The following is a 23,186-nucleotide window of genomic DNA, read 5'->3' as shown; positions in this document are numbered from 1 at the left end:
CGTATTAATCAAAACGCTATAAATTTAAAAATCATCGACCGAGAGTAATTCGACGTTGGAGAATAATTTACCCCCAATGTGGTTTAAATGCTATACCTACAGCAAAAGGAGCAGAAATATAGCGCGGCGTATCTTCATTTTGGTTTCCATTTTCTTCATCATCATCATAATCATCATCATCGTCGTCGTCTTCGTCGTCGTTTTATAACCACGCGAAATTATATCAACAATTTTCTTAGCTGTACTTTTGACGCGCGGAATGGAGCTTGGCTCGTTCTAAACAAGATACACAGTTCACGACCGAGTCAAAAAAAAAGAGAAGATTCGGGGTGGGGGGTGGAGGGAAAGGAGAAGAGTTGCTTATGATGTTGGATTCACGTTGAGAGAGAGAGACCTTACTTACCTATCCTACCTTCCTACCTATAAGAAAATTAAATAAAAAAAGCAAGAAGAGAAGGAAAAAAAGGCATCAATGGTGAAAAAGCAGCGAAAAAAATTCGCTTCCGGCGAAAAAACAAGGCAACGAACAGCACAAAGAAAAAGCAATTTAGTATATAAGAGAACCTCTCGGTTGTTGTGGCGCTGGAGATGGCGCTGCTCACAAGCACACATACAGAAGCAAAGACGACGACGCCCGCACAAAGAAACCTGCCGTAATTCGTTTACAACAACGAAAAGGAAAAAATTAATACCGAGTAAAAAATTTTGTTCGTTGGTACCTAACCTACCTACACTACACGAACGACGATTCTTTCCCTGGAGCTTTTAATCGCGACAAATTATTATTATTATGTGTTTTTTGCCCTTCGTCTCTTCTCTTCATGTCTTGCGGAATCGTTCCATCGTAGCGTGAAAAAAAATAGAAAGAAAGCAATTTTTTTAAGTACCTCGAAAATTTGGTGTAATTAGACGAAAATGCTCTATTTGGAAATCGCCTCCAGGAACAAAAGGGGCAAGGAAAGGAAGGGGTGAGATTTTGGATGAGAAAAATTTCCATCGGAAAGCGAGATTAGATCTACATCTTTCTCTGTCTCTGTCGAGACTCGAGAAAATGAATGTAAATCAAAATATTGCTCGAATAAAATAATATAAATATTTTCAAACTATAGATAAGAGAATTTACTTCGATTTATCTGACTCTAGCTTTACTTTCTCCTACCCTCCTTTCTTTTCCTTTCTTCACAAATACACGACTTCAGATTCACCCACCTCCCCCCCCCCCATTTTAAAACTTTTCAGCTCATTCCAAACAAACCCTATAAACAAAATACCAAAAATGAAGTAGATCCATCAGATTTGACTAATTTTCTTTTTACAGGGTTCCTTTGTCGATGGTCTAATAAAAAAACTTTCATGATTTTCGTCCTTATCCTTCGGGAGGGAGGGAGGGAGGGGGGATTTTTTTGGAAAAACTGACCAACTTTGTATACTCATATCTCTAAACTTGTTCCTTTTGTTTTCTTTCAAAATTATAACCAGATTTCTTGAAGGAAAAACAAAATAATGCTGTTATTTAAATGAGCTTACTGCTTATTTAGCGTTACGAATTTTGTTTTTCCAGATTTGATGGTTTTTCTTTTGAAATTTTTGAAATTTTTTCCTAATTTTAACAAGTTTTATTAATTATTTTTGAATTTTTGGAGAATATTCAGTGGATTTTTTTCCTGTTTTGATCGATTTTTACATCTTGAATTGTAGTGGCTTTTTTTTCGAAATACATATTTTTTCATGATTTTGTTTTGAATTTTGATGTTTTTTTTTCGCCTGAATTTTTGATGGATTTTATCACCTCGAAGTCTCCTGATTTTTTTCATAAAATGTTTTCTTTAAGCTCGCATGTTTTTTGCTCAAACCTAAGATTTGGTGATTTTCCTTTTGAATTTTTGTAGATTTTTCATTTTTTTTTTAGTTTTTCGATAATTTTTCCGAAATTTCAATTTTTTTTCTCTGAATTTTGGCGAAGTTTTTCCAGTTTTGATAGACTTTTCATCTTTGATGTTTCACGATCTTAGTTTTGCTCCACAAGTGTCATTTTTTTGCCTGAATTTTGACTGAATTTTTTTAGAATTGCGATTTTTCTTCTTCCAAAAGTTATGATTTCCTTTAAATTTTGATTATTTTTTTTTTTTAGGGAGAAAGAAAGCTTCTTCAAGATTTGACGAGTTTGTTCGTCTTGAGTTTTGCTTGAAATTCTTCGATGATTTTTGTCAAAAAATTTTTCGAATTTTTTCCGAATTCGTGCTTTTAATTCGCGCGAGTCTTATGTTCTGAATTTTCAGTGATTTTTCCAGAACTGAATTTTCGAGAGTTTTCCATTTTTATTCATTGTTTTGTTCATAATTTCGACGAAACCTTTTTTCTTGAATTTTCGCGATTCTTATGAAGTTTTTTTCTATTTTCGCGCCAAATTTTAGTAATTTTTCTGCTTAAATTGTCGAATTCTCCCGTTTACAGTTTTTTTTCGAGTTTTTGAGAGCCGGTTTTGGATTTTAAGACTTGGTGTTTTTATTTAGAATTTTTTTTGGGCTTTCTTGGTTTTTTCACGTTTTATTTATTTTTATTTATTTATTTTTTTGATTCGATATAGATTTTATTTTCCAATTTTTCAACGAATTTTCTCAATTTTATTTTTCAATTTTTACGCTGTTTTTTCTTAAATTTTCGCTGTTGAGTTTCATCTTGAAGGATTTATGATTTTGATGTTTTTCAACATTGTTCTTTGACTAATTTTTTTTCTCTCTGTTTTTTTTCTTTTATTTTTTTGAAACTTGTGTCAATCTTTGTCAGGTTTTGATGTCTTTTTCTAGCGACTTGAATTTCTACAAATCACTATTTTCGCAAATTTGGATTACAGGCTTGCCTCCCTCGCCCTTTACCTTTGATTTCAATAAGTTTTCTGTTCTAAAATGATTCGCTTATGTACGGAATTTTTTACTATTGTTGTTTATTCTTTCCCAACACTTGAATCATTTTTTTCATCAATTGCTCGCTCGTGTCAAAATTTCTGCAATTTTACAAAATTGGCAATTGTTTGTTTGATTTTTTGAAATGATTTTGGATAAGATTGAGTTTAGTTCCTTCCTATTTTGGTGAACCCCCTCCCCCTCTTCTTTCAATTTCGCAATTTTTTTCATTAGTTTGGCAAGTTTTTCGATTATGTTTCCAGAATCGGTACATACAATATTTTTTTCATGCTTCCTTTATTGTATTTTCATCTATTTTACTTTCGAAGTATTGATAATTATCTGTTTTGAGCTTTCGTTAGTTTTATTTAAAATTGTTTTGAATTTTGATGATTTTTTTCTGGTTACTTTTTCCAGCTTTTTTGGCTACCAAAGATACTTTTTTTGAAAAAAATTTGAGTACAATCGCTGATTTTAGAGCCAAACTCATTTCAGAATCAAAATCAGTGCCTTTGAAAATCCAAACTTTGATGTTCGTAATTAAATTTTTTAAGGAATGTTCAATTGTTCACCCCTAAGGCGTTCTCTATGAAGCTCAGTTCAAGTTTCGGAATCGAACAAGTCACCAAATATAGGAATCAGCGTCCTCGAAAATATGTATTTCCAGTAATACTTACTCGTACATCGCATTTTCCAAAATTTTGGGCAAAAAGCCCCACTCAGCGAGGCTCCAAGATGAGGGGGGGGGGGGGGTGTGGTGATTTATATTTCAGAGTGGAACCAAAAATCGAAGTCTGGGTCTAGGAAAATCATTGTCTCGATCAATACCATTTCTTTTGAGGGGCCGATGTTTCGAAAATACCTACTCAAAAAATTCAAAAAAAATTTGCTGTTGAAAATTGAAAAATCAACTCGGGCTGCTGAAAATTTGATTCGGAGGTGTAGATGAAGTGCCTTTCCTATATATAAACCAAATTTCAACTCGATCGGTGCATAAGATTGGGATGATTTCTCTGAAAACGCCTCCTCCTGGCGCAGAACCCGTCTTGTATTTTTCACGTCTTTCGTTCCGATTTATGGCAAATTTTAAAAAATGGTATCCTTTTACTTTATGACTGAGGACTATATTGAGTACTTGAAGCATTTAACGCGAATATTCACCTACCCCCTATCGTCAATTTGCCCATTATAAGGTCTCATCCTTGTTATAATAACTCTATCAACACGAATTAATCCCACTTTAATACACCTACCCGTTCAATTCATCATACAAATGGCTCATCGACGACATGGTTTATATATATTTTAGCAACCTTGTCTGTAGGTGTAGATGATGGGCTACACTACGAGTACGTAAAATCAACTTCACTATACATAAATGAATTGAAACCGCACCCTTTCATTTCATCATACACATTCGGCCAGCACTTTCACACGACAAAGCACCACTCATCGATAAAATACCCGTTATGCGATGATTGGCACTTAAACGGACATCCTGTATATACTCTGTACACACACGAAAGATATACGGACGATTAAGGGTAAATGGAGAAAGACGAACGAAAAAAAAAAAAAAAAAAAGACAGAAGCACCTACTCGTTTTATCATTTTTTTTGTCGTCGGAGCCTTAGCAAGTCGTAGCAAACAAAAGCCACTGCACCGTTCAGCACCCAATACTTGGTTCGAATCGACGAAATACGAGTACATAAAGCCATACACTATGTAGAAGAAAAAAAAGAAGAAGAAGAGACGAACATACCACATCGTATAGAGTTGATCTGTGAACAGTCTCGGGTCGGTTCGACTTTTAGCTATAATATTTTGAAAGGTATTGAAAAAAGGGAATCGGTAAACAGAAAGGAATTCCCCTAATTTATGGAAAAGCCGACGAATTTATTGCAATTCGTAGTAAGGGAAAAAAACTCCCGTTGAAAGGGACTCGAAAGTCCAAACAAGTTGGATTTTTTCTTTCCTATTCTGTACCGGAAGTTTGTCATTTCTGTACGAATAAAGATCCGGTCGACGACGACGACGTGTACTAAGATACGAACGAATGAGACGAGATATGGTGGAGGGGGGGGGGAGTTTCTCGAACGAAATATTTTCATGTAACGGAATACGTATTCGAGGGTCGTCTACTTCATCGCGTACGCCATTTTTGATGCCTCTATGCCCGACTACTCGTAGTATATCGATGAAGAGAGTAATAAAATTATTATAATTCTACGCCAACGATGGGTAATTTTTTTACGCCAAGGATGCTTAGACGACGTTGATGAAAATGAATCACCTTTTCGTGGCAAAAAATTAACCCCCGACCGAGCTGAGCTGGGCAACAGGTGACGATGACGACGACTGCACGCGACAAGGTGAGCAGCCTGCCTCTGTTGTCGAGACAATCGAGCTTGAACTTGACTACGAGTATTGAGAAGAAAAAAAAAGGTCGTTTATCCGATACAGACCGTAATTAAAGCTGCGGATGAGGAAAAAGTGACGAGAATAGGAGCGATTTCGTATCACGTTTATAAGGGTCCGCTCTATATGTATAGTATTATTACCGCATGAATAAGGGGGGGGGAGGACGAGAAGGGTAGGTACGGCCACATTTTGGGTAATTTATGGCGTATGACCTCGCGGTTGTACTGTCAGCGTCGGAATGCCACCGCACCTCCTCTATTCTGATCGTACACAGTTCGGTGTACTTATACTCGTTGCTGTGTGCGATGTACTCGTATGTATGACACGATCCTCCAATATTGTACCCACTGTACACCCTTGGAGCGGTGACTCGGACCACGACTCGACTTTGGCGGTGCTGTATGGTTTGGTACATTACACTATACTGTACTGTATACCCTTCTGGCAATAATATAGCCGGAATTCATATTAACATATAAATTACATGCACCCTTATCGCGAATATTTCCCCAGGGAGACAACGGTGTCGGGGTAACACGCCTTACTCTAATTCTAGCTGACACATAGCTACACGCTGACACTATCCATGTTGAAATGTCATTTTTGGCGTACGAAGTCGAAACCGCCGCAATGTCTTGGGTGGAAGAGGGGGTAGATAGAGTCAAAAATCACGATACTGTGCACCGATGACGCGAATGTTTACTCGTGTGTCTTTGTACCTTTTTGTGCAGAAATTTCAGCGAATTTAATGTCTGAATGTTGTAATTTAATAGGAAGTGAACCTATCTAGTATCTATGTACCTTCTTAGACTGCTTCAATTTTGATGAAAGTTGTATAAATCATGAAAATTACACCTGCTCTGGTTAGTTTTTTGGTTTTTGACGAATTATTTTTTTAAAATTTCGAAACGTTTTAGGAGATTTTCCAAATACTCGAATATTTGTCTAAATGCATCGCACTTGGGTGAAAACTAAACGCCGAATGAAATTGGTGAAAAAGTATCGAATACTGGGAGTAAACTTTCAGAGGATACGGAAGCTTTTTCTCGTATATAAGATTTTTTTTCTGACTCGAGTCAGTCGAAAAGCTGGTTTTATATATTCTTACATCGACCCCTGTTTTTTTTTTTTTACCACTGCGAGGTTTTTTTTCCGCTATCGCACCTCTCAGCCCCGGAATTTTATCTACATACAATAAAAAGAAAGAGTTTTGTTAAGCTGATTATTCTACACTTTTAAGTTGGAATATAGAAAAGGCGTCTTTTTTTTTGCTCTCTTTCTCTTTCTCTCCCCGATATACTTTACTTATTCTATACGTATAATACGTGTAGAGAGGTAAGTAGGTAGCTCTACCTTTACCTCTCTTATACTATATACCATTTGTGTAATGTTGTATCTTTTAAATTTTTGCCAGTTTGCGAGAGAAGCGAACGAGTGAAGAGTGAAGGGTGAAGGATGATGAAGGGAAAAAGGGAGACGAATAATACTAAAACGAAAAAAAAAAACACGTATAGCTTTTAGAGGAGAATTTCGCTTAAAAGCTGCCACAATTGGGAATAGGTACGGCTCGGGCTCGCTTTGAACTTTTGATGAAATATTGTTCGGTTTGCGAATTAACGTGTAATAGCGTTTTTATAATGTGTATGTACTTATTCGATGCACTGCATCGCATCGCGAACCGCGATGTGTTTGGATTTAATTATACGAGACTATAGAAATAGTGTTTGTGCATATTTTGAATCACGTCGCATCGTCGTCGTTGTCGAAGGGATCGAGTTTAAATGCTTGAAAATATCTAAGCTGAGCATTGAACGTGGCTTTTGTATCGTCTTAAATGCGAAAATAAGCTTCGGTTTTGCGGATACGCGAATTCAATCTATATAATCGATATATTGCGAAGAAATATAACGCTGGTGTTAGCATTTTTGAAAGGAGTAAAAGAATAGGTGCTTTGATTTGGAAATAAATTAATTGCATTTGTGACGACATTTTTGTAATTTGAGTTGAGTAACTGTAAAAATGACCGGTTTTTGAGTACCTAGAGTGTCTCTGATGTGCGAATCGATTCCGGATTTGGATTCGGCGTCGTTGAAAACCATGTAATCGATATGTTGGATGATTTTTTAACAGTTTTTCGAAATTCACCCCCTCAACCCCCCCCCCCTCCTTCTTCTTCTCTTTCATATTATAACCGTGTTTGTGACGTTTTGTCTTGTGTGACGTTTTTTATGAAGTTTTGGAAAAGAAATCGTTTTTAGAGATAATTATTGTCAATGCTCTTGTTTGATTTTATAGTAATTGAGGGGGGGGGGGGAAGAGGGTACTTTTTTGAAATTATTATTTTATAATTATTTTCAAGTATTTTTGTTTACGTTTTTAACGAATATTATGGTGAAATTTTTTTCGCCCCCCCTCCCGATCATTGAATACTGAGGTTTATTATAGGCGTGGGTATTGTTTATAGCGAGGGAGGGGAAGGGTTGGAGGGGTGCGCTTTTTCGGAGAGTATTTTCGATTAGTTTGTTCCTACATCAGTGGTACAGAAATTTGTCGACTTGAAAATCCTGCTTCGGTTTTAGGAAGAAATGAAACAGACAGACATAGAGACTACTCTGGTTTAACCCCTCTCTATACCCCTTCTTCCTCCATCCATTATTTGAAAAAAAAAGATGGAAGTCGTCAAGTAATATATAGATTTTATATTTCTCGATTGCGTTGGTTTCGAATCCGGTGACGTATTTTTGATCCGAGTGTCGGAAAAATATATTCGAGTTTGTTGGGGGGGGAGGGGGGTTGATTTTCAGATAGTATTTGGTTATCTTTCCCTACTTCAGTATTACAGAAGATTTTAGACTTTAAAAATCGAGTTTCATTTTTTGAAGAGTCTGAGGAAAAAATACAGGTAAATAATAATCTTTCCATCTAATTTTTCACCCCCCTCCCCACGATTTCAACCCCTATTTTGAAGATTCGATAAAAATCGTCAGGTATATCGATTTCAGGGTTTTCGACGATGTCGATTTCAAATTCAATGTTGGTTTTTGACTTGAGAGTTGAGACGACGTTTCAGGGATTGTTGTGGGGAGGGGGTGTGGATTTTCAAATAGTTTTTTTTTTCGTTTTCTTACACGACTGTTGCAGTAATATTGTAGACACGATTGAGAATAGGATGTTGCTTCTGGAAGGAAAAAAATAATAGGCATCAGAGCCACCTTTACTCTCCCCCCTCCCCCCCCCCTCAGTCATTGCATCACCTTTTTCGGAAAAACGATAAAAATTGTAATTGATATCGATTTCACGATTTTCGATAATGGCCATTTCAAATCTGGGGGTGGTTTTTTTGCTGGAGAGTAGAGAAAAATGTTTGAGGGAATGTTAGGAGTAGTGAAAAAATAGTGATTTTAAAAATAAGTAGTGAAATTAATGAAGAAGTAGTGAATTTAGTCAAAAAAGTTGTGAAAAAATTCAAAAATTCAAACGGGCAACAGAAATCTTTAAATCATTAAAAATAATGTATAACTTTGATTGAAATTGAAGAACACTTTGTATACAAATTTTCTCCCAATTTCGATTTTTTTTTTTAAATTTCCTGTGAAAAATTTGGTTTTTCAATTTTTTTTGCATGTGTGAGGGGGGAGTCGAGTGGAGAGCTTTCTGAAAATTTGATTGAGAAAAGATTGTGAAGAAAGGTAGTGAAAAAATTTAAAAATCCAAACGCTCAACAAAAACTTTTAAATCATTCAAAAAAATGTGTAATTTTGATTGAAATTGAAAAATACTTTGTATACCTACTAATTTTCTTCCAATTTAAATTTTTTTGAAAATTTCCCTGTGAAAAATTTGACTTTGTTAATTTTTTTATTGTGTGAAGAGGGAGGGAGTTGAATGGAGAGCTTTCTGAAAATTTGATGAAAAAAGATATAGTGAAAGAAGTAGTGAAAAGGTAGTGATTTTTTTCAAAAAAACATCCGTTAGATACCAGGTCACGTACCAAAATTTTTCCTTTGAATATCAAAATTTGTTTCATCTTGAGGTGATCTTACGCGAGGATCACTTTTTCACCGTCCCTCTCATCCCCTCCTCTCCCTCAATCATCCCATATTTTGAAAATAACGATGGTTTTCCGATTATGTATTCGAAAAAACAGTTTAGTATTTTTGTAACAGAGGGGTGTGGATTTTAAGGGAAAATTGGTCATTTTCTTCTGAACCATGTGTTACAAAAATTGCTGACTTGGAATCTAATTTTGTTTTAGGGATGAAATGATGACCTAGGAATGACGATTAGCTTCATTGCCCCTTTTTTACTTCCCCCTCTTCTATTTCACCCCCATTCCGAAAAAAATGATGAAAATCGTCACCTGGTACATCGATTTTGTAGGTTTCAATGATGCGAGTTCTTAAAATGGTATTTGAGGGGGGTCCGACTCAAAGGTCCAGGAATTTGATAAATTGTATCTATGTATATTTAAAATCGAAAAATCTTCGAAAGTCGATAATTTTTCTCAAATACATCTCATTTTAATATTCCTAAACTGATCGAATACAATAAATGTTATGCAAAGTTGAATTACTAGATAATTTTTTGAAGTTAACTAACCCAATTTTGTATTTTTTTTTGTTTTAGGTGAGTACCATTTTTCGCCACAAGAGTTATTAGTTGAATAAGTGGTTTTCATTGTACGTACAAGAGTAAGTGAGTCATTTCACGATTTATGAATAGATCTTGTTCAAAGGATTCAGGTATCGTTAGATAATACTGAAAATAAATCAATATGTGATGTGTATTTCGTCACTCGACCGAATAATTCTGCTAGTTGAAATAATCAAAATTCATAAGTCAAATTACGTTGCAGTTGGTTTTTTTTTTTCGGCTCACCAGAAAAAACAAACCCTAACGATTAATTTTTTCAAAAAAAAAAAAAAAAAAAAAGCGATTTTAAGTACCTACATACTTACTTAGATATCTACACGGTTTTCTATAGTAGGTATCTAGTTATGGATTTCGGATGTGGAGTGATGTTTTTATATCCGGATACGATTTAAAGGCGATATACGTTATTTCGTGTATGGAATTTTTACTGATAAAATAGCTACCCCTATACCTGTAGGTAATCCAATTAGAAGTCTTAAATGTTTGATCGAATAAGCCAACGTTATATTTTGGAATAAAAATTTCACCACGAACGGACTGCAGGGTTACTCGAGTCACGTCTCTTTCATTTGAAGTATTTTTATGGTTATAACGTGATATGATATTTTAGTATCTGGGCTTTTTCTTCATCTGAAATCTTCTTGTATTCGATGAACGAATGATGTACCAGTACCTTTATTTCTCATCATCTCTGTGTGTAGCGAATCCAATGATTCTGTTCTGTATCGACTACCTATCTATATAAAGTGAATTTCAATCTTACAATCGTATATCACAGAAAGGGTAAAATACTATACTACAGTACATCTCTAGCTCTACTGACTGCACGAATGTAGGCTAACGACGAGCGACGTTAACGATACGAGCACGCCAATCAAAAATATAATATAACGAGCTTTCTATACCTAATATCTACAGCTTCTGTTCGCAGCCCCATCCTCATCTCTTCCTCTCTCCTCGTTGGCTGGCTGTGCGCGTCGAAGAGTGAAATGTGAAATTGCTGACATAACGTAATTTGCGGCTTAAATTCCAGTATAATAATAATTCCTATAGTACGAGTATAGTCGGACTTTGAAGCTTGGCTTGTCTATATAGATTCTCGTACTTTGCCACGAATACTTGGAGAATTGGAAGTTTTTAAGTTATTATAAACGCCCGACTCGGTCGAGCCGACCCCCCCTCCCTCCCCCTACGACGAGAGAGTGTAACCGAATGCGCGCCGATGATGATGATGATGATGAGCGAGCGGCGTAATTACAGGAAGCCGGGGTCGTGTTCCTCTTTTCCCATGTCGAAGCTCTCGAAGATGCTATACGAAGGTAATATGCGAGTAGGTACGACTGGCGTATAGTAATGGGATTTTAAACACTTAACTAAATATTGAAATTTATCCGAATATAGATAAACGTAGGTACCTATATGTAGTTGTTTCATGCTTCTCTTTAATGTAGACAGAATGCTAGAGAGATAGACCCGAGACCCGATCACGCCCTGTACGATAGTTTACAAGGTAAACAATTTTCACATTATGTTTGAACTGTACCTATGCCTTATATATATAAGTTACTATTCTTCCTCCATCGTTCTAGAAGATGGTGCGGTGATTACATGTCCTCGGGCGACGCACTTGTTTCCTATTATTATTAACACCTACGAATTGGGTTGATTTTTTTCTTCCCCTCCCCCGTCCCCTTCCATTATCCTAACTCATGTTACTATTTTTTAGGTCTGTGTACCTAGTTTTAAACTTCCGATAACGACCGGTTGACAGCGTTATTTGTAATAAGGATATTAGATTTTTACCCCGGGATCATCTCTCTACCCTTTATACACCGTGAGTCTACGCATATACATACAAGGTGTCCTGCCCGTTGGTGAGATTTCACTGTAATGGAAATCGTTCGATGAGTTGAGGTTTCTGATTAGTGCAGCGAATGTTTCGAAAATGAAGTCGACTAGAGAACAGTAATCGAGGTCGATTGATTGGAAATTCAAGATCTGCTTGTTTCTTTTCCTTTTTTTGCAGGGATTTCGGGTTTTCTGGAAAACCAGATTTTTTGCGATGGAAAAATTGGAGGAAAATTTTGAAATTCATCGAGTACAAAAATAATCGATTTTTGAGGAAAATGAAGGCTTTGGTGAGAAAAGTGAAGAGAACATAAATTGTCAAGAATAAAATTTCCCATTTGTGGAGCTGTGAAGCTTGATCAAATTTTCCGCCAGATGGTTCAATTTTGAGATATTTGGAGGTGAACTTGAATTTGTACAATTTTTTCACCAATCAAGTTTTGGGAAGGAAAAAGAGTCCTGCAGAAAAATAAAAAGAAGAAAAATCCTAAAATTCTATTTTTTCCTCTTATAAAATCGATTTTCGGTGTCCCATGAAAAAAGTTGAAAGTTATGATTCGTGTTCTACATCTGGAGTAAAAATCAGGTAACTCAACTTCATGGAACAATTTCTTCATTTTCGAAATATGATTTATTTTCAACCACCCTGTATATTTTCTTGAACGAAACTAGTTGTACCATTTTGTATGTACTTATTGGTGTGCTTTGATGGACAGGTCTGGGCGTCGAAGAATTAGATGCATATAGGTATTTAAATCTCATAATATGAACATTAATTTGGTTGCTACATTTTTTCAATTTCAATATCGAAAGAGTATGTCTATTTTCCAAAAAGTCGACGATATTGATGCTGTCTGCATTCTCTATTTTTTTTTTTCATCGCTTCTACTTCTTATTCTTGTTCACTTGTAACTTCCAAGAGGGTAGAAAAAATTTTTTTCCACCGAACCACGCCGTACAATCGAATTCCTTCTATACACATACGTCGTCGACGTCGAGAAGGGTAAAGGAATTAAATTACTTTTTCTTTTTTTTTTTTTTACGTCCGCGTCTTTCGATAAGAGACTCGCCAATTGCGATAACAAGCTTCCCAAGGGAACAATTCTTCGAGTTCGGCATACGCGAATGATGGCGTTATACTTTAAAAGTCCCTAAGGTATATGTTTCATTATTTGCTATATTGTCGTATAACTTATGACCATGGGTGGATGTGCTGTCATCGTAGCACATATCCTCATCGTATACCTACTTACTGTACATACGTGCGTAAAATGCAAGTGCAAGAAAAAAATGAAAAAATTCTCGATATTTTGCTTCCTTATTCTCGGTTCGCCGAAGTGTGGATGAAGAGGATGTTGAATCGCGCCATTGACCTTTGAAAGGGGCTGGTTTAATGTGGCGGATACGATTTGATTCAGGTTTGTTGGGTATCGAATGTGTTTGTGAGTTGGAGATTTGTCGTATTATGTGTGTGTAGGTCTTGGAGTGATGGTTTTATGTTGCTTGGGTTGAGTTTTTTGGTGTTTTGATGGCGAGGTTTTGTTTTTTGTTTGGAAGAGATACGTCTCGGATAAGGATTTGAGAAGTGATGATCTTGAGATTCCCCCCTCCCCCTTCACTAACAGAATCGAAGGATATAGAAAAGAAATAGAAATTTTGTTGAAAAAAATTGGATTACATTAACCCTTAAAGGCCTGAACCAAACTGGAAGTAATCAGAAAAAATACTTTCAATTTGTTGAATGGGACTTAGATGAATATCACTTTAATTTGTAGTATGCCCCCTTGACCTTCAAAACTATTTCGTAAAATTAGGGGTCAATTTTTTCAAATTTTTGTAAATTACGAAAAAGCAAAATACCTAATTGGCCCAAATCTGAGGCAATCTTATACATGTAATCGCATTCCACGCACCTAATTATTGAAAGCAAATCCTTGATGAGCCCCATCCCATTTTTGGTGGGGCATGAATAGGAAAAAGTTGAGGTAAAATACGGGCCAATATCCTCGATTTTTAATTTTATGAATTTGTTGATTGTTCATTCGTAATTTGGATGAAGTGGGATTTTTCCGATGATGCAGTTTACACAACTACAAGATTGGACACATGAAGGAATCATGATTAGTTATGAAAATTAATAACTATATAGTCAAGAATGCCTTAGCTTTTTCAGAACTTTAGGCTGTCAGCTACTCACACCTCTAAATCACATCTGTATATATTTCACACATCATTCGTAATTAAATTGGATAGTGAAATTTTTGTATGATGATGCAGTTTCCTCTACTACAAGACTACACAGATTGTAATGGAATTGTGATCAGTTACAAAAATTATTAATTAGACAAGAATGCCTGAGCTTTTTCAGAACCTTAAGCTGTGAGCCACTCATACCTCTAAGGCACATCTGTATAAATTTCACACATCATTCGTAATTAACTTGGATAGTGAAATTTCTGTATGATGAATTGTTGATGATGTGCCCAACCGTGTAGTGGAGGAAACTGCATCAGCGTACAAAAATTTCACTATCCAGATTAATTACAAATTATGTGTGAAATTTACTCATTTGTGCTTTAGAACTCTATAAAGCTCGCAGCTCGAAGTTCTGAAAAAGCTCAGGCATTCGTGTCTATATAGTTATTAATTTTTGTAACTAATTGTGATTCCTTTATGTGTGTCCAATCTTGTAGTTGAGTAAACTGCATCATCGGAAAAATTTCACTTCATCCAAATTACAAATGATGTGTGAAATTTATTCAGATATTCACACAGATCACTGTCAGCCAAATGCCATCTATGAAGGTTGTGCTTGGTTCTTGTTACTCTGCTCCTCAATCTGTTGACTGCTTTCCACAGTCCATACATATTTCAGATATTCCCCACTTGGTAGGGCTTCCTGCCTGGTTCTTCCCTCTGCACCTGCAATTTCCTTATGCAACATCTGACTGTCCTAGAGGTATCTTTTAGTTCTTCAACTGTTTTCATGAAACTATGTCTTGATCTGTGCCAAGTTTCTGTTAAGTCTTCATATCCATACACAAGATGCAGCGGGTTTTTTGGCACCTTTGTCTTCTGTGTGATGGATGCAACTTCACATCCACCTGCTGGTAGAGCTATTCCATTCAACGCATACCAGGTCATCCGATATGTTGTGCCTGCCGCCTGAACTGCATGTTCAGTAGCCATATGTACCAAAACTTTCAAACTTATGTATCTACATCTACATACCATACATGACAACCACCTACATCATGAGGCTAGCACTTGAATGATGTCATGATTGGATCCCTTTAGATGGCACTGACAGGAGGCTGCCACACCTCCAGTATGCAGAAGACCCATTGACCTAGTACTTTGGACTCGGCAAGAAGAGTTGATGATTACTTGAAGTGGAACATCATGCATGCTTGGAAAATATGTCCATGGTAGTCTAGAAACACTGGCAGTTGCTGGGGATTGAGAACTGTGCAGAGATTAGTTTTGGTAGTTGTGATGGTCGGTATAAAAATGTCATAAAATGACATCACAAGAGGTTGTTCATTGATGAAGGCCAAGTTTTTCAATTACAAATCACCAAAATTTATGACGGTGATTAACAGCTGGAAAAAACTGTTTCATTGAGACGCAACACACAGAATTTTCCGCCACACACTAAAAAAAAATCAATTAGAATTATAACTCAACCTTGAGGCATATAATTCATCAAGTTTTATGCACTGTAAATTAATATTTCTTTGAAATGGGGTACTGCGTTTGTACACCATGTCTTTCAACTTATTCTTGTGCATTTGAAATGAATGAAGTGTGGATAGGTACTGATCAAGTAACTCCAGTGGTGCTATTGTGACCATCATGTGAACTGATTCACTGGTTCATTCGACTAATTGAATCAAATATTGCTTGTCAAGAATAGTTGATCCGTTTTTGGTTATAGGTAGGTACCTTTGTTAGTTGCAAAATTGATAAAATATAGAAGTGTTTTTACATGTATGTACCACGTTGATGATTACTATTACTCGTATACACATCTGGTACTTTGCCTGTGAGCTTGGATAACTGGGGGGGGGGGAGGAGACTCAGACTCTTGTGTACCTATTCATGATGATTCATTTCAACTTGCATATTATTTCAGAATTCATATCGCTACGCGAAGACAAACGCACATAATTCTGAATCAAAATGGGTGTGTTTTCCACAATCGTCTGCTTGTCAACTGCTGTACTGCTTTTGAGCGATAACACTGTTATTGCACTTGTTCCAGCCAGTGATTATATATTGACAGGCTATGTTGTAAATATTTATTATCTAACCCACTTTTCATATAATCCTAACGTCGCGCCGTGTTTCGTAGCCATGCAACACGAAAATGCGAATGATAAAGAATTGTTTAGCTATAATGATATGTATCACGAAGTTTTCTCCATCGGAATTTGTAGATTCGCGGAAAGAGCCAAAACACAACGTGATAAAGTGCACTTTTGGGCTCAAAAACACCCTAAGCTTGGCGAGGATAAAAGATACAATAACTTCGGAATCGGCATGCAGAAGGCATTCACAGGTTCCAGGTTCCCGACGAAGTACTCATAGCAACTGACATTGAAAGTTGATGATTATAAGCGTTTTACATTTAGCATCTTGATCGAGATTTAGTAGTGTTTTTCTCAATTCACAGAACAAAAAAACATAATTAGTAAAAAAAAAAAGATGTGCTTTCTTAGGCTAGTATTATCTGCCCCTATTTGAGATGAATCAGCAGACCACTCACAAACAGTTTGGAGTGTTGCAAAAAAACCAACATTTAAACTTGATTTCTGTTACCATAATGTATGTACATAATTATATAAAATTGATGGAAGCCATGTAGGAACAAGAAATGAATTTGTATAATTGTTTGAACAATTCACATTATTTATCCATGTAATTATATAAATGCAAATTATTGTTGAAACAGACTTCAATTTTTCAAGTTTTACTTGTACATTCTTAGTCTCAATCAGATTCAAGCTCTCCTCTTGAGGAATTGTTGCTGGAAATGTAGATTTTCAACGTGTGTTAGTAATGTTTTGTTTATGGAATGCATCAACTAAAAACGTAACCTCCACCCCCCTCCTCTCACCACTTAATCAAGCACAGCTGTAGGTATTGCAAATGCTGTTATTTCACGGATTTTTGCTACACTGCACCAAAAATCACTAAAATGCTGTGTTGGCATATATGGTTTGATGATGGTCTCTGTACAAATGCAAATTATGGAAAAAATTGTATCAACCCTGAAGATGAAGCAGCTGATGGCCACCCACTACAAAAAAATAGTAGAATAGCATAATGTGAAGGGGAAAAAATGAAATAATGTTTGAATAATGAAGAAACAGAAGCAGTCTAGATGTAATGCACAAAGAGCTCTATGAAGACTGGCTGAAAGTGAAACTGCATTGTCAGAGGCAGTATTACAAATGAAACTTTGTGAGCTGAGAAGTGCTATGAAATGAGCTAGAATCCACATAGCCGTGAGGAAAAAACTCATTCTAGCAAACCCAATCAAGCGTATCATACCATAAAACCCTTTCAAAGATTTTAAATAAAGTCTGTGGTCTGTGATACAGCACTTCTATCAAAGGTCCAATCAACTTTGGACATTCACATCAAACATTTTGCATCACACTCAAGTACACTTCCCAATCCAATACCAGATTGTTAATGTGGTGTAAAACCAAACATGGTTCAATGATTACATACATTTATATAATATACCTATATATATGCTTTATGAAAGTTACTTACATTAGTCCCTATAAAGTATATGCATAAACATGCATTTATATTGTATATGAGGGAAAACGCAAGTTTTTCAGAATAACCTTTGTGACGGTAGGGGATACGCCCACAGCTTCCACCTACAGGGAAGTTGTGTTCCTCTAGAGTGGCCGCACTGACTAAGTAGTGCACTCTGTTGGATTAGTTTGAGCTTTGCCACTCCGCCATCAGAGAAGTGTAAAAGTTTCGAGTATATTTTCACTGGTGCTAGCCTTCGGTTGCATTTCAGAGCTTCCACTTAGTGCTTTTTGTAATGTTTGTGTCTTTTATGTGTAATATTCGTGATAGCTTTAAGTAGGGTTTATATCAGAGAATTTACAATAAAAGTTCTACTTTCATTTGCGGTCATCATTGATCTATTCTGCGGTGTTTCTATACCATTGCAATAAGCGATATCTTTCGTAAGGATATCTGTCAAGACTAGGTTCCCTGGGCTTACTATATGTAAACGTGGCTTGGACTTTCCCTCTGAATACCACGGACTGTCCCCCACACCACACCTTGTTGAACATGATTTAAACAGATTTAAACAGTTTCATTGAAAAACTACAAATTCGATTTTCAATTAGAAACTATTAAAAAGAAATATTTTTTAATTAGTATTATAGCCCGGTTTTTCATGAAGACATTAATTAGCTATTATTTTCTTAGAACTTACATATTTTTGCCTTTTACTCATATGTGTTTAAAATGTGTACCTAAGTAGCGGATTATTAATGTTGAATCAACTCCAGCAGTTTTGTGTGTTCATTGATTGCATTATACTGAATCAAGCAGATTTTCTGAATGGTCTGTCATCATTCTGGGTTATAGGTAGGTACAAGGTACCTTGATTAGGTATTACAATTATAAAACAGCTAGATTTATCGTACATTCAAAATTTTCAAGAGCCATGCAACTTATTTCATGTTATTACACACATTGACTATGAGCTTGTACATTATTTCAGAATTCTGATAACAACGCGAATACAATATACAATTCTGAACTGAAATGGGTACGTTTTGCTCGGGCATTTGGTTGTCAACGGCTATTCTGTGTTTAAGTTATCACAGCGTTTTTGCAGGAGAACAACCTGAGCACGATTATAAAATGACCGGTCGTGTTGAAAATGTATACTTTATGAATAAAAGAACAAATCCCGAAATTTGGAAAAATGCAAAATGTTTCATATCCATGAATCATGAAGATGCAACTCAAGCAGATACAGCGCAATGGAACGGCCTGTATCATGAATGTGAGAGCTTTGAAGTTTGTATGTATGCTGAAAGAATGAGGAATTTTGATGAGGTTATCACCATGTGGGCACAATTCAGTCCTACGCCAAAAGAGACGAAATGGAATCACTTGGTAAGAGGTATTGAATTCGCGAATACACCTAGTAGGTTTCCTTAATGAATTGTTTTGTTTTTTTTTTCACGCTTATGTTTGTTCATCAAAAAGACCTTAGCAATAATGTCACAGTGTGTTAGCTATTTGTTTCTATGTTTGATTTTTGTATTTGAAAATAATGAAATTCAAGTTATGGTTACAAATTAATCTTGTATTATCATTTGATTAGAGTTGTATTTATTTGCTGAATTACAATTATGGTAGAGAATTATAATGATTGAATGTCGCACCTCGGGAGTAATAAGGTCACATCTCAAAAAAGTGAAATTTTACAGGAGAGTGATTTTCTTTTTTTTAAAAACTTTATTCATTATTTTCATCAACTTATAATCAATTGTGAGGAATGAATAGCATGTCATTTTGAAGATTGAGTATCCTACCTTCATTTAGCATAAGAATATTTTGAAAAATAAACTCTTAAAAAGGAAATATTTCAATGTTTGGAAAACATTTTGAGTTATAACCTTTCATAAAAAGTGATCTGGAGGCAGAAAAAAGCGTCCAACAAAAATTTCATAATAACAAAATTGTAGAGAATTAAATTTCCAATCGACATAATGTCATTAGTTTTTTTCTAGAGTGCTTAGTTTTTGAGTTTTTCTCAAAAAACTAAAATTTCAATATTATGCAAATTCATTTTTCTGAAAAGTGATCAATTTAAAAAAATGTTTTCATTGGTACAAACCAATAAAAAATGCACTCCTTGTGATTATTTTACATCTTAAAAACGTTCAAAACTACCTATCAAAACTGTTTTCTGACACTTTGTATGTGCGAATTTTACTCAAAGAAATAGGAGTTTTTTGAGATGTGACCTTATAACTCCAAACAACTTGCAATGTTGTAGAAATTTTGAGTTAGGCCCTTTGCATTTTTTACATGATCTAAGCAGCATACCCAACTCAAAGTGTTATTTTTGGTTGCAGGGGGTCATGCAAACCCCAAAAATGCAAAAACATCAAAATCAATTTTTTTTGAGATGTGACCTTATTACTCCCAAGGTGCGATGTGTGCTCACGTAATTTCATTTTCATGTGAAATATATACGTGAAGAATTTACTCAATTCAACTGTAAAAATGTACATATTGATTATCAAAAGAGCAAGTGTTGGTACATGACACTTTTTGAAAATCTGAAAAATCAGTAGGTATAAATTTTAGGTTCATGAATCTTGAAAATCACAATTTACCTTTGAACTCAGAGTTGTTTAGCAATGCTCAAGAAACATTAATTGCATCAAATCAAGTGAAATTGTGAAAATTCCAGTATGTTTTGATAAATTGCTAGATCACTTTTGAATGAATTCTATAACAATTTTTTGTGAAATTGGAGAGAGTGTGAGTATAAAATTTGACGGTGCCCTGCTGTGCAACTGGTCAATCACTGTAATAATGTACTTGGAATTGAAGCGACTGACCAACCACAGCAAAGAATACTTTTCACTAAGCACCCGACGTGGATGCCTTTGAAGGTAGAGCGTTCAGATGAGTCCTTCTTATCAGTCTATTCTCTATTTTCCAAGTCCCTATCCTGATACAACCATCCTCTTCTTAATCTCTTTGTCATGTAGGAACAAGAAATGAATTTGTATGATATGTTTGAACAAATCACATTATTTATCCATGTAATTATATAAATGCAAATTATTGTTGAAACAGACTTCAATTTTTCAAGTTTTACTTGTACATTCTTAGTCTCAATCAGATTCAAGCATTCCTCTTGAGGAATTGTTGCTGGAAATGTAGATTTTCAACGTGTGTTAGTAATGTTTTGTTTATGGAATGCATCAACTAAAAACGTAACCTCCACCCCCCTCCCCTCACCACTTAATCAAGTACAGCTGTAGGTATTGCAAATGCTGTTATTTCACGGATTTTTGCTACACTGCACCAAAAATCACAAAACTGCAGTGTTGGCATATGGTTTGATGATGGTCTCTGTACAAATGCAAAATATTGAAAAAATTGTATCAACCCTGAAGATGAAGCAGCTGATGGCCACCCACTACAAAAAAAAATAGTAGAATAGCATAATGTGAAGGGGAAAAAATGAAATAATGTTTGAATAATGAAGAAACAGAAGCAGTCTAGATGTAATGCGCAAAGAGCTCTATGAAGACTGGCTGAAAGTAAAACTGCATTGTCAGAGGCAGTATTACAAATGAAACTTTGTGAGCTGAGAAGTGCTATAAAATGAGCTAGAATCCACATAGCTGTGAGGAAAAAACTCATTCTAGCAAACCCAATCAAGCGTATCATACCATAAAACCCTTTCAAAGATTTTAAATAAAGTCTGTGGTCTGTGATACAGCACTTCTATCAAAAGTCCAATCAACTTTGGACATTCACATCAAACATTTTGCATCACACTCAAGTACACTTCCCAATCCAATACCAGATTGTTAATGTGGTGTAAAGCCAAACATGGTTCAATGATTACATACATTTATATAATATACCTATATATATGCTTTATGAAAGTTACTTACATTAGTCCCTATAAAGTATATGCATAAACATGCATTTATATTGTATATGAGGGAAAACGCAAGTTTTTCAGAATAACCTTGTTGAACATGATTTAAACAGTCTCATTGAAAAACTACACATTCAATTTTCAATTAGGAACTATTAAAAAGAAATCTATTCAATTAGCATTATATCCCGGTTTTTCATGAAGACATTAATTAGCTATTATTTTCCTAGAACTTACATATTTTTGCCTTTTACTCATATATGTTCAAAATGTGTACCTAAATAGCGGATTATTATTGTTGAATCAACTCCAGCAGTTTCGTGTGTTCATTGAGTGCATTATACTGAGTCAAGCAGATTCTCTGAATGGTCTGTCATCATTCTGGGTCATAGGTAGGTACAAGGTACCTTGATTAGGTATTACAATTATAAAACATCTAGATTTACATTCAAAATTTTCAAGAGCCACGCAACTTACTAGTATTTCATGTTATTACACACATTGACTATGAGCTGGTACATTATTTCAGAATTCTGATAACAACGCAAATACAATATACAATTCTGAACTGAAATGGGTACATTTTGCTCGGGCATCTGGTTGTCAACAGCTATTCTGTGTTTAAGTTATCACAGTGTTTTTGCAGAAGAACCTATGCACCATTATAAAATGACCGGTCTTGTTGAAAATGTATACTTTATGAATAAAAGAACAAATAAGGACATTTGGAAAAATGCGAAATGTTTCATAGCCGTGAATCATGCAGATCCAAATCAAGGAGATATAACGCAATGGAACGGCCTGTATCATGAATGTGAGAGCTTTGAAGTTTGTATGTATGCTGAAAGAATGAGAAATTTTGATGAGACTATCACCATGTGGGCAACATACGGTCCTAAGCCAGATGATAAGACAATGAATCACTTGGTAAAAGGTATTGAATTTTCGAATACACCTGTTAGGTTTGGACAGCCTTAATGAATTGTTTTGTTTCTTTTTCACGCTTATGTTTGTTCATCAAAAAGATCTTAGCAATAATGTCACAGTGTGTTAGCTATTTGTTTCTCTGTTTGATTTTTGTATTTGAAAATAATGAAATAATTTATGTTATGGTTACAAATTAATCTTGTATCATCATTTGATGAGCGTTGTATTTATTTGCTGGATTACAATTATAGTAGAGAATTATAATGATTGAATTTGTGCTCAGGTAATTTCATTTTCATGTGAAATATTTGCAAAGAATTCACTTAATTCAACTGTAAAAATGTACATATTGAATATCGAAGGAGCAAGTGCTGGTACATGACTTGTTTTGAAAATCTGAAAAATCAGTAGGTATAAATTTTAGATTCATGAATCTTGAAAATCACAATTTACCTTTGAACTCAAAGTTGTTTAGCAATGCTCAAGAAACATTTGCATCAAATCATGCGAGATTCTTGAAAATTCCAGTATGTTTTGTTAGATTGTAAAGTCACTTTTTGAATGAATTCTATAACAATTTCTATAGAGAGTGTGAGTATAAAATTCGACTGTGCCCTATTGTGTAACTGATCAACCACTGTAAGTGTACTTGGAATTGAAGCGACTGAGCAACGGCAGCAAGGAATACTTTTCACTAAGCACCCGAGCTGGATGCCTTTGAAGGTAGAGCGTTCAGATGAGTACTTCTC

At 35.3% G+C, this 23,186-nt stretch overlaps 1 protein-coding gene and 3 long non-coding RNA genes across 4 annotated transcripts in view; all 4 read left to right on the top strand.

Moving 5' to 3' along the window:
* sli (slit guidance ligand) overlaps positions 1–23,186 on the top strand; it is a 445,788-nt gene that overhangs the window by 292,005 nt on the left and 130,597 nt on the right. The window lies entirely within an intron of this gene.
* LOC135844624 (uncharacterized) lies at positions 14,682–16,776 on the top strand. The gene is made up of 2 exons (XR_010558585.1): positions 14,682–15,762; positions 15,961–16,776. It is a non-coding gene; the product is annotated as an uncharacterized LOC135844624 (long non-coding RNA).
* LOC135843908 (uncharacterized) lies at positions 18,308–19,242 on the top strand. Its single transcript, XR_010558409.1, has 2 exons — positions 18,308–18,455; positions 18,592–19,242. It is a non-coding gene; the product is annotated as an uncharacterized LOC135843908 (long non-coding RNA).
* Positions 21,679–22,715, top strand: LOC135843897 (uncharacterized). Its single transcript, XR_010558405.1, has 2 exons — positions 21,679–21,902; positions 22,040–22,715. It is a non-coding gene; the product is annotated as an uncharacterized LOC135843897 (long non-coding RNA).

Source organism: Planococcus citri, chromosome 4 (assembly GCF_950023065.1).
Source record: "Planococcus citri chromosome 4, ihPlaCitr1.1, whole genome shotgun sequence".
NCBI classification, from domain to species: domain Eukaryota; kingdom Metazoa; phylum Arthropoda; class Insecta; order Hemiptera; family Pseudococcidae; genus Planococcus; species Planococcus citri.
This window is presented reverse-complemented; position numbering and strand designations above follow the sequence as displayed.